This window comes from Antennarius striatus, chromosome 7 (genome assembly GCF_040054535.1).
Source record: "Antennarius striatus isolate MH-2024 chromosome 7, ASM4005453v1, whole genome shotgun sequence".
Classification (NCBI taxonomy): domain Eukaryota; kingdom Metazoa; phylum Chordata; class Actinopteri; order Lophiiformes; family Antennariidae; genus Antennarius; species Antennarius striatus.
Window position 1 is genome coordinate 25655419 of NC_090782.1, and position 9703 is coordinate 25665121.

Consider the following 9703-nt stretch of genomic DNA (forward strand, 5'->3'; position numbering starts at 1 on the left):
TGGTGGTGGGGGGTGGATAGAGCAAGATGGAGGGGGTGGAAGAGAGGAGGAAGGGAGGGCTTCAGTTGCACATGCGAGGGAGAACATTCATGGAGTGGAGAGGAGCTGGAGAAGCAGGAGAGGAGGGGGGCATCAGAGGGATGGAAAATAATGTGTTCAATCCAAATAAATAAAGTCACGTTTGATAGAATTTAAATATTTTTATTTCAATTTTCAGCTTTTGGCTCGACTGAGCTGCACATTCCATCTTTTCTACACCCTAAACTGTTAAACGACGTCTTTATGGAACCATAAAACACGAAGGGAATAAACACCAAGGGGTTAAAAACATTAATAACATGATCTAAGGATACGACGTGATGCTGCTGCATCCTGTAGTGTAAAACTACATTGTGGGAAATGTTGAGTTTCAGGGGAAACTACAGAATTTTCAATTTTTTAATTTTATATACCGGTTCTGATCCCAGTAGGGAAATATATCCATGAAAGCACAGCACTCACACAAGTGCAAAAACAATGGGTTGAATTCCAGTGTAAAAATATATTTCAGCAGGATCTCTAGGTCAAAAATGTTCTTTCTGGTAATCAACAATAAAAGATGAAGCATGCATGAAATGCTTTTGCATTTCTTTGTGCTCAAAAACAACTGAAGTTAGCAGGAGAAGAGTGTTACAGCTCTAATAACGACGGATCTAATAAGAAGAGCAGGACCTGATCTGCACAGAGCTGGGAGTGTGGCGGGGGCAGACGGAGGGTTCTCGCCACCGGAGACAAACAAGTGTTACATAAAATCACATAAAACAAGCAGCCAAGAGAAGGCACTGCCTACACACACACACACACACACACACACACACGGCTGGTGTGGAGAAAGGATTGACCTGCTTTAACAATTTAAACCATTTTTCTATCAGGAAATGGTTAAAAAAAAAAATCAATCAAATGAGCCACGCCCACCACAGGAGCCACGCCCACCACAGGAGCCACGCCCACCACAGGCGCCTCAGTTTGAGGACGACAAACCTCAAGTACCTCAAGGGCTGTCTGATTGTGGATGAATCTATGGTTACTTATGGCCTCATCAGCTGTCAATGTTGCTAGGCAACACTGACAACAGTCTTTGTGAAAAACCTTTAAAATAACTAAAGTTCAATGAACTTTAAAATAACATACAGTCAAATATGTACTCTAAAAAAATATCACATGAAAATGCTCTTAAATAAACGTGATGTAGGGCTGATGTGATGCTCCTGGGGGTCTGATGTCATTCCTACACTGGTTAATTCGTCTGGATCTCCTGCTGAACTTCTGACTAAAAAACCAAAATAAATGTAAAAAAAAAAGTAAATTCATGTTGGACAAACTGCAGAAGCTTTAATATTTCAGGTTTCAGATGAGGTTCGAAGTTGCTCAGCTCCTCAGATAGGAAGCACACCATATAAGGGAATGTGATGAGTAAGGACCGCCCACGCCGGTGGCGGAGGACGTGTGACCTTCATGATGCTGCAGCTGGAGAGGAGACACCATCCGGCTGACGCAGCGGAAACACATCTTCATGTTCTCTTCACTCAGAATTCAAATACAAACACAATCGGACGCTCAGACCTCACTTCCTGTTTGCCCACAAGTCGACCATGTGATCGTTCAGACAGCTTGTGATTGGTCGTGTGAGTCTGGACTCTCTCGTTGTTCGCCATCAGCTTACAGAACAAACCTAAGGAGCAAGAAATGACAACCCTGTGAACTTAGATGTTAGGTCCATTAGAAATAATTAGAAAATCCAAAATAATGGTGATCTGTCATTGCAGTAATAATTAGCATAAATAATGGGTTACCATTATTACTAAAAACCTTCTTTCTTTGTATTTTTTACGCTGTAAAAGTCAAACACATTCTCATGTTTTCCACGTTCAAATGAAACAGGATTTATTATTTTAATTCTAATTGGCTCATCTGGATCGATCGCACACAAGCTGGCGTCTTGTTGGAACGCCTGTTTTTTATCCCTCATTGTGATTCACACAGAACCACGACGGCTGCACAACAATCAGGCGTGTGTTTGTCCTGTCCCTAATTATCCTGCCCTTCACTACCACCGTGTTCCGTAATGAAAACCTGACTTCATTCTGACATGAAATGGTCATTATTGTTAAATCATGACCTGGGAAACATTTGAACTCTTTAAACTTCTGCATCAGAGCCAGAAAACTGAAGCCTGGTGTTTTATTCCAGAGAGATTCTTTGATTTGATGTCTGAAGGTCAAGAACACTCAGTTCTACAGATGACTTCATAAAAGCACGTAATGATAGAACCTCTGTGCTCCAATGTCACCACAACACACCACTGACCCGGCGGGCTCCAGGTGATCCCGCCACAGCTTCAGTCGTGTCAGAGACACGGCGGCGTGACGTCAGCTGACCGACGCACACGGAAATATCTGTCAAAGCAGATTAAAGAAATCGATTCAGGGACTCGTGGGAGGAAACGTTCCTTTGACGAACTCCAGAGCAGATGGGGGTGATATGCCCAGCGGGATTATGGGTACTCTGTTAGCAAGGTACCTTCTATAGTAGGGGTGTCAAACTCATTTTCAACATAACGCTGTCCTCAAAGGGCCAGATGTAACTGATAAATGTAACTAAATGTAACTAAATGTAATGTAACTAAATGTAACTACTCCTTAATGTAATTAATAAATGTAACTAAATGTAACTCAGTGTAATGTAACTAAATGTAACTACTCCTTAATGTAACTAATAAATGTAACTAAATGTAACTCAGTGTAATGTAACTAAATGTAACTACTCCTTAATGTAACTAATAAATGTAACTAAATGTAACTCAGTGTAATGTAACTAAATGTAACTACTCCTTAATGTAACTAATAAATGTAACTAAATGTAACTCAGTGTAATGTAACTAAATGTAACTACTCCTTAATGTAACTAATAAATGTAACTAAATGTAACTCAGTGTAATGTAACTAAATGTAACTACTCCTTAATGTTAAATAACTGAATTTCTGACTGATTCTAGTTCCAAACATTACAGTTAGACAGAAAAAACATGTTTGTTTGTTTCTCTGTTCTAACATAAATCCTTTTCATTTGTCAGGTTATTAAACCCACAGAACTCCATCAATCAAGGATCAAACTATCAATCAATAAGGAAAAATAACATCAGACACAAGTTAGGACGTTAACTTTGTTCACTACGTTTAGTCAGAGTTAAGATGGGCTGAACTACTGCATTGTGGGAAATGTAGTTTTGATCAAAGCACACTTTTGACCTTATTTTTAGACACTGAACCTTTCGAGGGCCACTTTAAATGATGTGAAGGGCCACATTTGGCCCCCGGGCCCTGAGTTTGACACGTGTACTATAGCATACATCAGTTTCCAAAGATGCAAACAACTGATTAAAACTAATTTATTCATGTGAGTTATGAATTCATTCTTTACTGTGATGTCTGTTAGTGTGTTTGTGGTTCTGCGTTGGTAACGTGTCCGGATTATCTGCCCGCCTTGAGCCTGTAAATCCACTGGGATTGGCTCAGCAACCCCCGTGACCCCCGAAAGTGGAGGAATCGATTGGGTAAAATGAATGACTGTATTTATTTCCGCTCCCGACAAGCTTCTGCTGAAGGTATCGAATGTTCTCCATCTCTTTACAGCCACAGGTGGCTTCGCATCCATCACAGGAAGAGGAGTCTTCACGACACACAGTGTCAGCGCGTCGACACGCGACACACGTGTCCCATCGGTCCCGTCCCAACAGACGTGATGAACGCTGTCCAGACTGGCAGCTGGGGCGCCATCCGTTCTAAAGCCCCTCCAGATGGACCGGTGGAAACGGAAGCATCGCAGGTCCATGACTCCGTGAATCACGCCAGCCAACACGCGTGTCTGCCATGTGACTGATAACCCCCACCCCCCAAATTCAGATGTCCTGGATGGATTTAGAATTGCGTTATTTGGGGGACAAGGTGGTGTCGTGACTCTCTATGAGGGTGGATCTGAGTCAGAGTGAGGCGTGACTCCGTGTGTTTGGTCATCATTTGAGGGGGATTCCCCAACGCCAGCAGGCCCCCGCTGGGAGGTGAATCATGTGACGTCAGGTGGGTGTTCCAGACAGGAACAGGAAGTTGTTCACGTTGAGTAAGTCAATGCTGGGTTTTAGAATCGAGGAAACGTCGATATAAATTCCAGACGGTAATTGTTAAACGACCTTAAATCGGTGCTGGGAAGCAATGCTGCAAGGGACAACTGCCCCCCCCAGGGTCACGTCGACCCGCCACGGCGTGAGGAATGAATGTAATTACAACCTGAACATCCTGCGGGTCGATTGGACGGCTGGTTCACTCAACGGCTCAACAACAGGTTTAAATATTCCTTGATGGTTTTATTTCCGCTGCACATGTTTTTATTCTCACTGCTACAACACGAGGCTAACGCTAAGCTGGTGCCAAGACAACACGCCCCCACAGCCAGGTCCACAGAGCAACATGAAGAACCAGAATTAGGATGAGAGTCCCTCAAGCCATCGACCCACGAGGGGTTAAAACAGGATAGAAGAAGAACTGTTTATTAATCTCACTCTAATCTCACTCGTACACGGATTAAATCAATCCATAAACTGGATCGACGCGAGTCGGTCTGGATCTCTTCAGCCCTTTGTGTCACAAACATCTGGGTGTGAGTTCTTCTTGATCGTGTCAGTAAATTGATTTAATTCCTTAAATCTTCTCTGTTCGTCTGATGGAACCCCAGAAGCCCCCGGTACGTGTGAGGGCCACGGGACGACTGATTAACGCGCAACACACGTGTGATATGACATCTCATTCCAGCTAATGGCAGCCCCCCCATCCATGTTAAAACCTTCATTATATTACTGGTGTAATTAAGAATTGTAGGTCAGGTGTGACTGAACATACACTTCTGACACGGACCAGGACTCTTCCTCTGGTCTGGTGACGCCAACAGTGAAACACGCTTTTTTTCTTTCTTTTAAACCCCCTGCTGTGGTTTTCCAAGGAGGATGATGATGAGGATGATGATTCCAGGACTTGTTTGGTCAGACTTCTTTGAATTCACAGCTATCAATCAAAGAGACGCGGCTGCAGCCGTCCAATGAGGCTGTTAGCCGTTAGCTACAAGGGACAGTAAACTCATAAACTCAAGTAATATTTTGTTTATCATTATGAAAAAATAAAAATAAATTCCACATGTCTGGCCTCATCCCTGGCGTCAGGACACCTTAAAATCTGCGTTGCAGCAGCTCTTTCACATGGGGTCAGAGGTCACAAATGACACCCATCTATTAATTAGTCAACAGAATACAATCAATAAAGAGATAAATCTTCATTTGAGATGATTTTGTGATAAATGTGATGATGTTAGCTGTATATTTATATAATGGATTCACCCTGATGTCTGCCATCGGAGCGCAGCGTGACTTATGATATATTTTGTTTGGCCAAGGTCCCCATTGATCATTAATAATAATAATGCCACCAAAATGTTTAATTATGTACTTCAAACTAGTGATGGCAGTTGGACACTGAAGCTTCGGTACACGTTTCAAACCCCAGAACTACAGTTCAATAGAACCACTGCTCTGGAGCTTGCGTTGGGGCGGAAGATAGTCACGTGACAATGACGTCCAAAGCAGCAACTGCTTCGTTTCCCGAGGGAACCACCTGACTGGTTCACGGTCCAAGGATGTCATTCACTGACACGCCTCCTCACCTGTGACAGGTTTGAATGTTGGCACCAAAACTCCTTTATATACGCTCTGGAAAATGCACCGTTTGTTGGTTTTTGTCGGAGAGTTGTCATTGCTGTTGTTATTGCGTTGCGTTGCTTTTTTGGATCGTTGGATCATTCTGGAGCCAGTCAGGGAGACAGGTTGTTCTGAAATGTGGGAACACTTCATTCTGATCTCTGCTGGTAAGGTAGGTGTAATGTCACATCAGTAATGAAGGAAATCACATGTCTAACAGTAACTAGCTATAGCTATGGTCTACCATCCGGGTATATTGATTAATGATAATAACTTATGCTGTTAATGTGACAACTTTATAGAGTCAAACTATTATAATATACAAATAACTTTCTGTCCAGGTCTGGTTGGTGTGTTCTGCTGAACTGAAGTATCATGGGATACTTCCTCCATGATTAGACACTTCACTGCCAAACATGGAGCTGCTGGAAATCAGGGGACCCCAAATCAAGGTTGGTTATATTATTATATTATTAGACACACTAACACAATGTGGTCTGGCTGTGTTTCATGAGTCGTAGGCCAGCTTAACTTAAGTGTAGTTTCACATTAATCTTCTGGTATTATTTTAATCATTTACTTTTTATTTCTGTCCTAGTGGACCGGAAGCGAGTATTTAAAAAGGGGGACCAGAGGGTGTGTGCCAATTACAGGGGCATCACACTCCTCAGCCTCCCTGGGAAAGTTTACTCCAAGGTGCTGGAAAGGAGGGTCCGGCCGATTGTCGAGCCTCAGATTGAGGAGGAACAATGTGGGTTCCGTCCTGGTCGTGGAACAACGGACCAGCTTTTTACTCTCACAGGGATCCTAGAGGGGGCTTGGGGGTATGCCCATCCAGTCTACATGTGTTTTGTGGACTTGGAGAAGGCGTACGATCGGGTCCCCAGGGATATACTGTGGGAAGTACTGCGGGAGTATGGGGTGAGGGGGCCTCTCCTCAGGGCCATCCAATCCCTGTACGCCCAAAGTGAGAGCTGCGTTCGGGTTCTCGGCAGTAAGTCGGACTTGTTCCGAGTAGCTGTTGGCCGTCGCCAGGGCTGCGCTTTATCACCACTTCTGTTTGTGATTTTCATGGACAGGATATCGAGGCGTAGTCGTGGTGAGGAGGCTTTACAGTTTGGTGGCCTGAGGATTGCATCACTGCTTTTTGCAGATGATGTGGTCCTGTTTGCGTCATCAGCCTGTGACCTGCAGCGCTCACTGGTCCGGTTTGCAGCCGAGTGTGAAGCGGCGGGGATGAGGATCAGCACCTCCAAATCTGAGGCCATGGTCCTCAGCAGGAAACCGGTGGACTGCCTTCTCCAAGTGGGGAATGAGGTCCTTCCACAAGTGAAGGAGTTTAAGTATCTTGGGGTCCTGTTCACGAGTGAGGGAACAATGGAGCGTGAGATTGGACGGAGAATTGGGGCAGCAGGAGCGGTATTGCAGTCGCTTTACCGCACTGTTGTCACAAAGAGGGAGCTAAGCCGAGAGGCAAAGCTCTCCATCTACCGTTCAATCTTCGTTCCTACCCTCACCTATGGTCATGAGCGATGGGTCATGACCCAAAGAACGAGATCGCGGATACAAGCGGCTGAAATGGTCTTTCTCAGGCGGATAGCTGTTGTCTCCCTTAGAGATAAGGTAGAAACACTGCTGTTCACGAGGGGCTCAGAGTAGAGCCGCTGCTCCTTCGCGTGGAAAAGAGTCAGTTGAGGTGGTTTGGGCATCTGGTGCGGATGCCTCTGGGACGCCTCCCTAGGGAGGTGTTTCTGGCACGTCCAGCTGGGAGGAGACCTCGGGGCAGACCCAGGACCAGGTGGAGGGATTATATCTCAACACTGGCCTGGGAACGCCTTGGGATCCCCCAGTCAGAGCTGGTGGATGTGGGGGGAAAGGGAAGTTTGGGGCTCCCTGTTGAAGCTGCTGCCCCCGCGACCCGATTCCGGATAAGCGGTGGAAGATGGATGGATGGATGGATGGATGGACCGGAAGCGAGGGCTGGATGAAGCTCTGGTAAATCTGGTGGTGAAAGACTGGCAGCCTTTTTCCATCGTGGATGACTGTGGCTTCAAGGAGTTTGTGGGATTGTTTGATCCCTCATACGTTCTTCCATCCAGGCGAGCTCTCAAGAGCATGGTGCTTCAGAGATATGAGGAGGAGACCAAGGCCAAGGCTGTCATGGCGAGGGTGGAGGCTGTGAATCTCACTGCTGATATGTGGACGTCCATTAACATGGAGGCGTATCTTGCAGTGACCTGCCACTACATGGAGGACCCCATGAAGCTGGACACAGTGCTCCTGGGAGTGGTACCGTTCCCTGAAGCACATACTGCAGCTAACATCAGTGCAGCTACAAGATCTCTGATGGAGGAATGGAGCCTTGAGGGAAAAGTGACCTCAGTTGTGACTGACGCAGGAGCCAATATGCTTGCTTCTGTCAGAATGATTACCTTGAGACATGCACTCTGTTTTGCCCATTCTTTCAATCTGGTCGTTAAAAAGTCTCTGGATTCAACCCCTGGCCTCAACGAACTACGCACAAGGGCACGGAAGGTGGTGTCTTTCTTTAGAGCCAGCACAACAGCCAAAGAAAAACTGAAAGACGTGCAAGAGCAGATGGGCATTCCTGTCAAAACACTAATTCAAGAGGTGGACACACGCTGGAACAGCACCTTCCTCATGCTGCAACGCTTATACGAAGAGACAGTCTGTGGGTGCAGCTCTCAACACTAAAAACTGATGTCATCTTCTGATGAGGATGACACGACAGCAACATGCCTCCAATTACTTTCCCCCTTTCACCAGGCAACGGTGGAACTCTCTGGGGAAAAGAGAGTGTCAGTGTCCAAAGTGATCCCAATGGTGAAAATGCTTTTGTTGTATTTGTTTGACGCTACGGGAAAAACAACCCATGAAACAGCGAAACAACTGGGACAAAACTTAGTACCATTGATGCAAAATAAATTTGAGGCTGCGGAAAGCCAAACGGCACTGACGATGTCGACGCTGCTGGATCCAAGATTTAAAACTATTGGATTCTACAATCAAGGACAGGCCCAGGCAGCAGTGAGGCGACTGACAGCACAGTGCTTCGAATGTATAAGGAACAAAACCACCCTCCCCACAGTCTCTGAGGAACAGCCCTCCACATCGGCTCAACCAGCATCTGCTGAAAATCTAACATCCAAAAGTAATATTAATGAATAGTATTTTTTTCCAGTAAGTTAAAATGCTGATGATTGTTGTCGTGTTTGTCTCTCAGATAGGAACCTTTGGGAAACGCTGGATCGAGATGCTTCGGATGCAAGGAGGGCAAGGAATGCTACTGCAGACGCAACTGTGGAGGGTCAGCGGTACCTGACCGAACCACCGCTGGCCAGCTCAGAAGACCAGTGGATTACTGGAAGAACCACCAGAATGTTTACCTAAATGTTTAAACTGGCGAAAAAATTTTATGCACGCCGGCTTCATCTGTTCCATGTGAACGAGTCTTCTCCACATGTGGAGAAATTGTCACTAAGAAACAGACTTAATCCAAATACTGTGGAAAAAATAATGCATCTCAATAAAAATCTTTGACCACCCTCATCCCAAATTATCAGCCCTTCCATAGTTCACAAGCACACCCAACCAATACCAGATTTCCCTGCATTCGTTCCTCAACAACACTCCACACATTTGTCAGTTATTATAAGTGAATATAATATTCAGTCTAGGGTATCTCAACATTTAAAATGAAAGATGCTTTAAGTCCAAGCAAAAAGGAGATGATGGTGCATGTGTGTAGCTGAAAGCTTCTTGTCAAACTAACTTGTAGTTCAGGGTTTGAACTTTGCTAGGAGAGGTCACTATAACTGAAGCTTCGAGTAATGAACCCATTTTTGAACCAGTTGGCTCAAGTGATTCAGTGCTTCACAAAAGCTTCATTTGCCCATCACT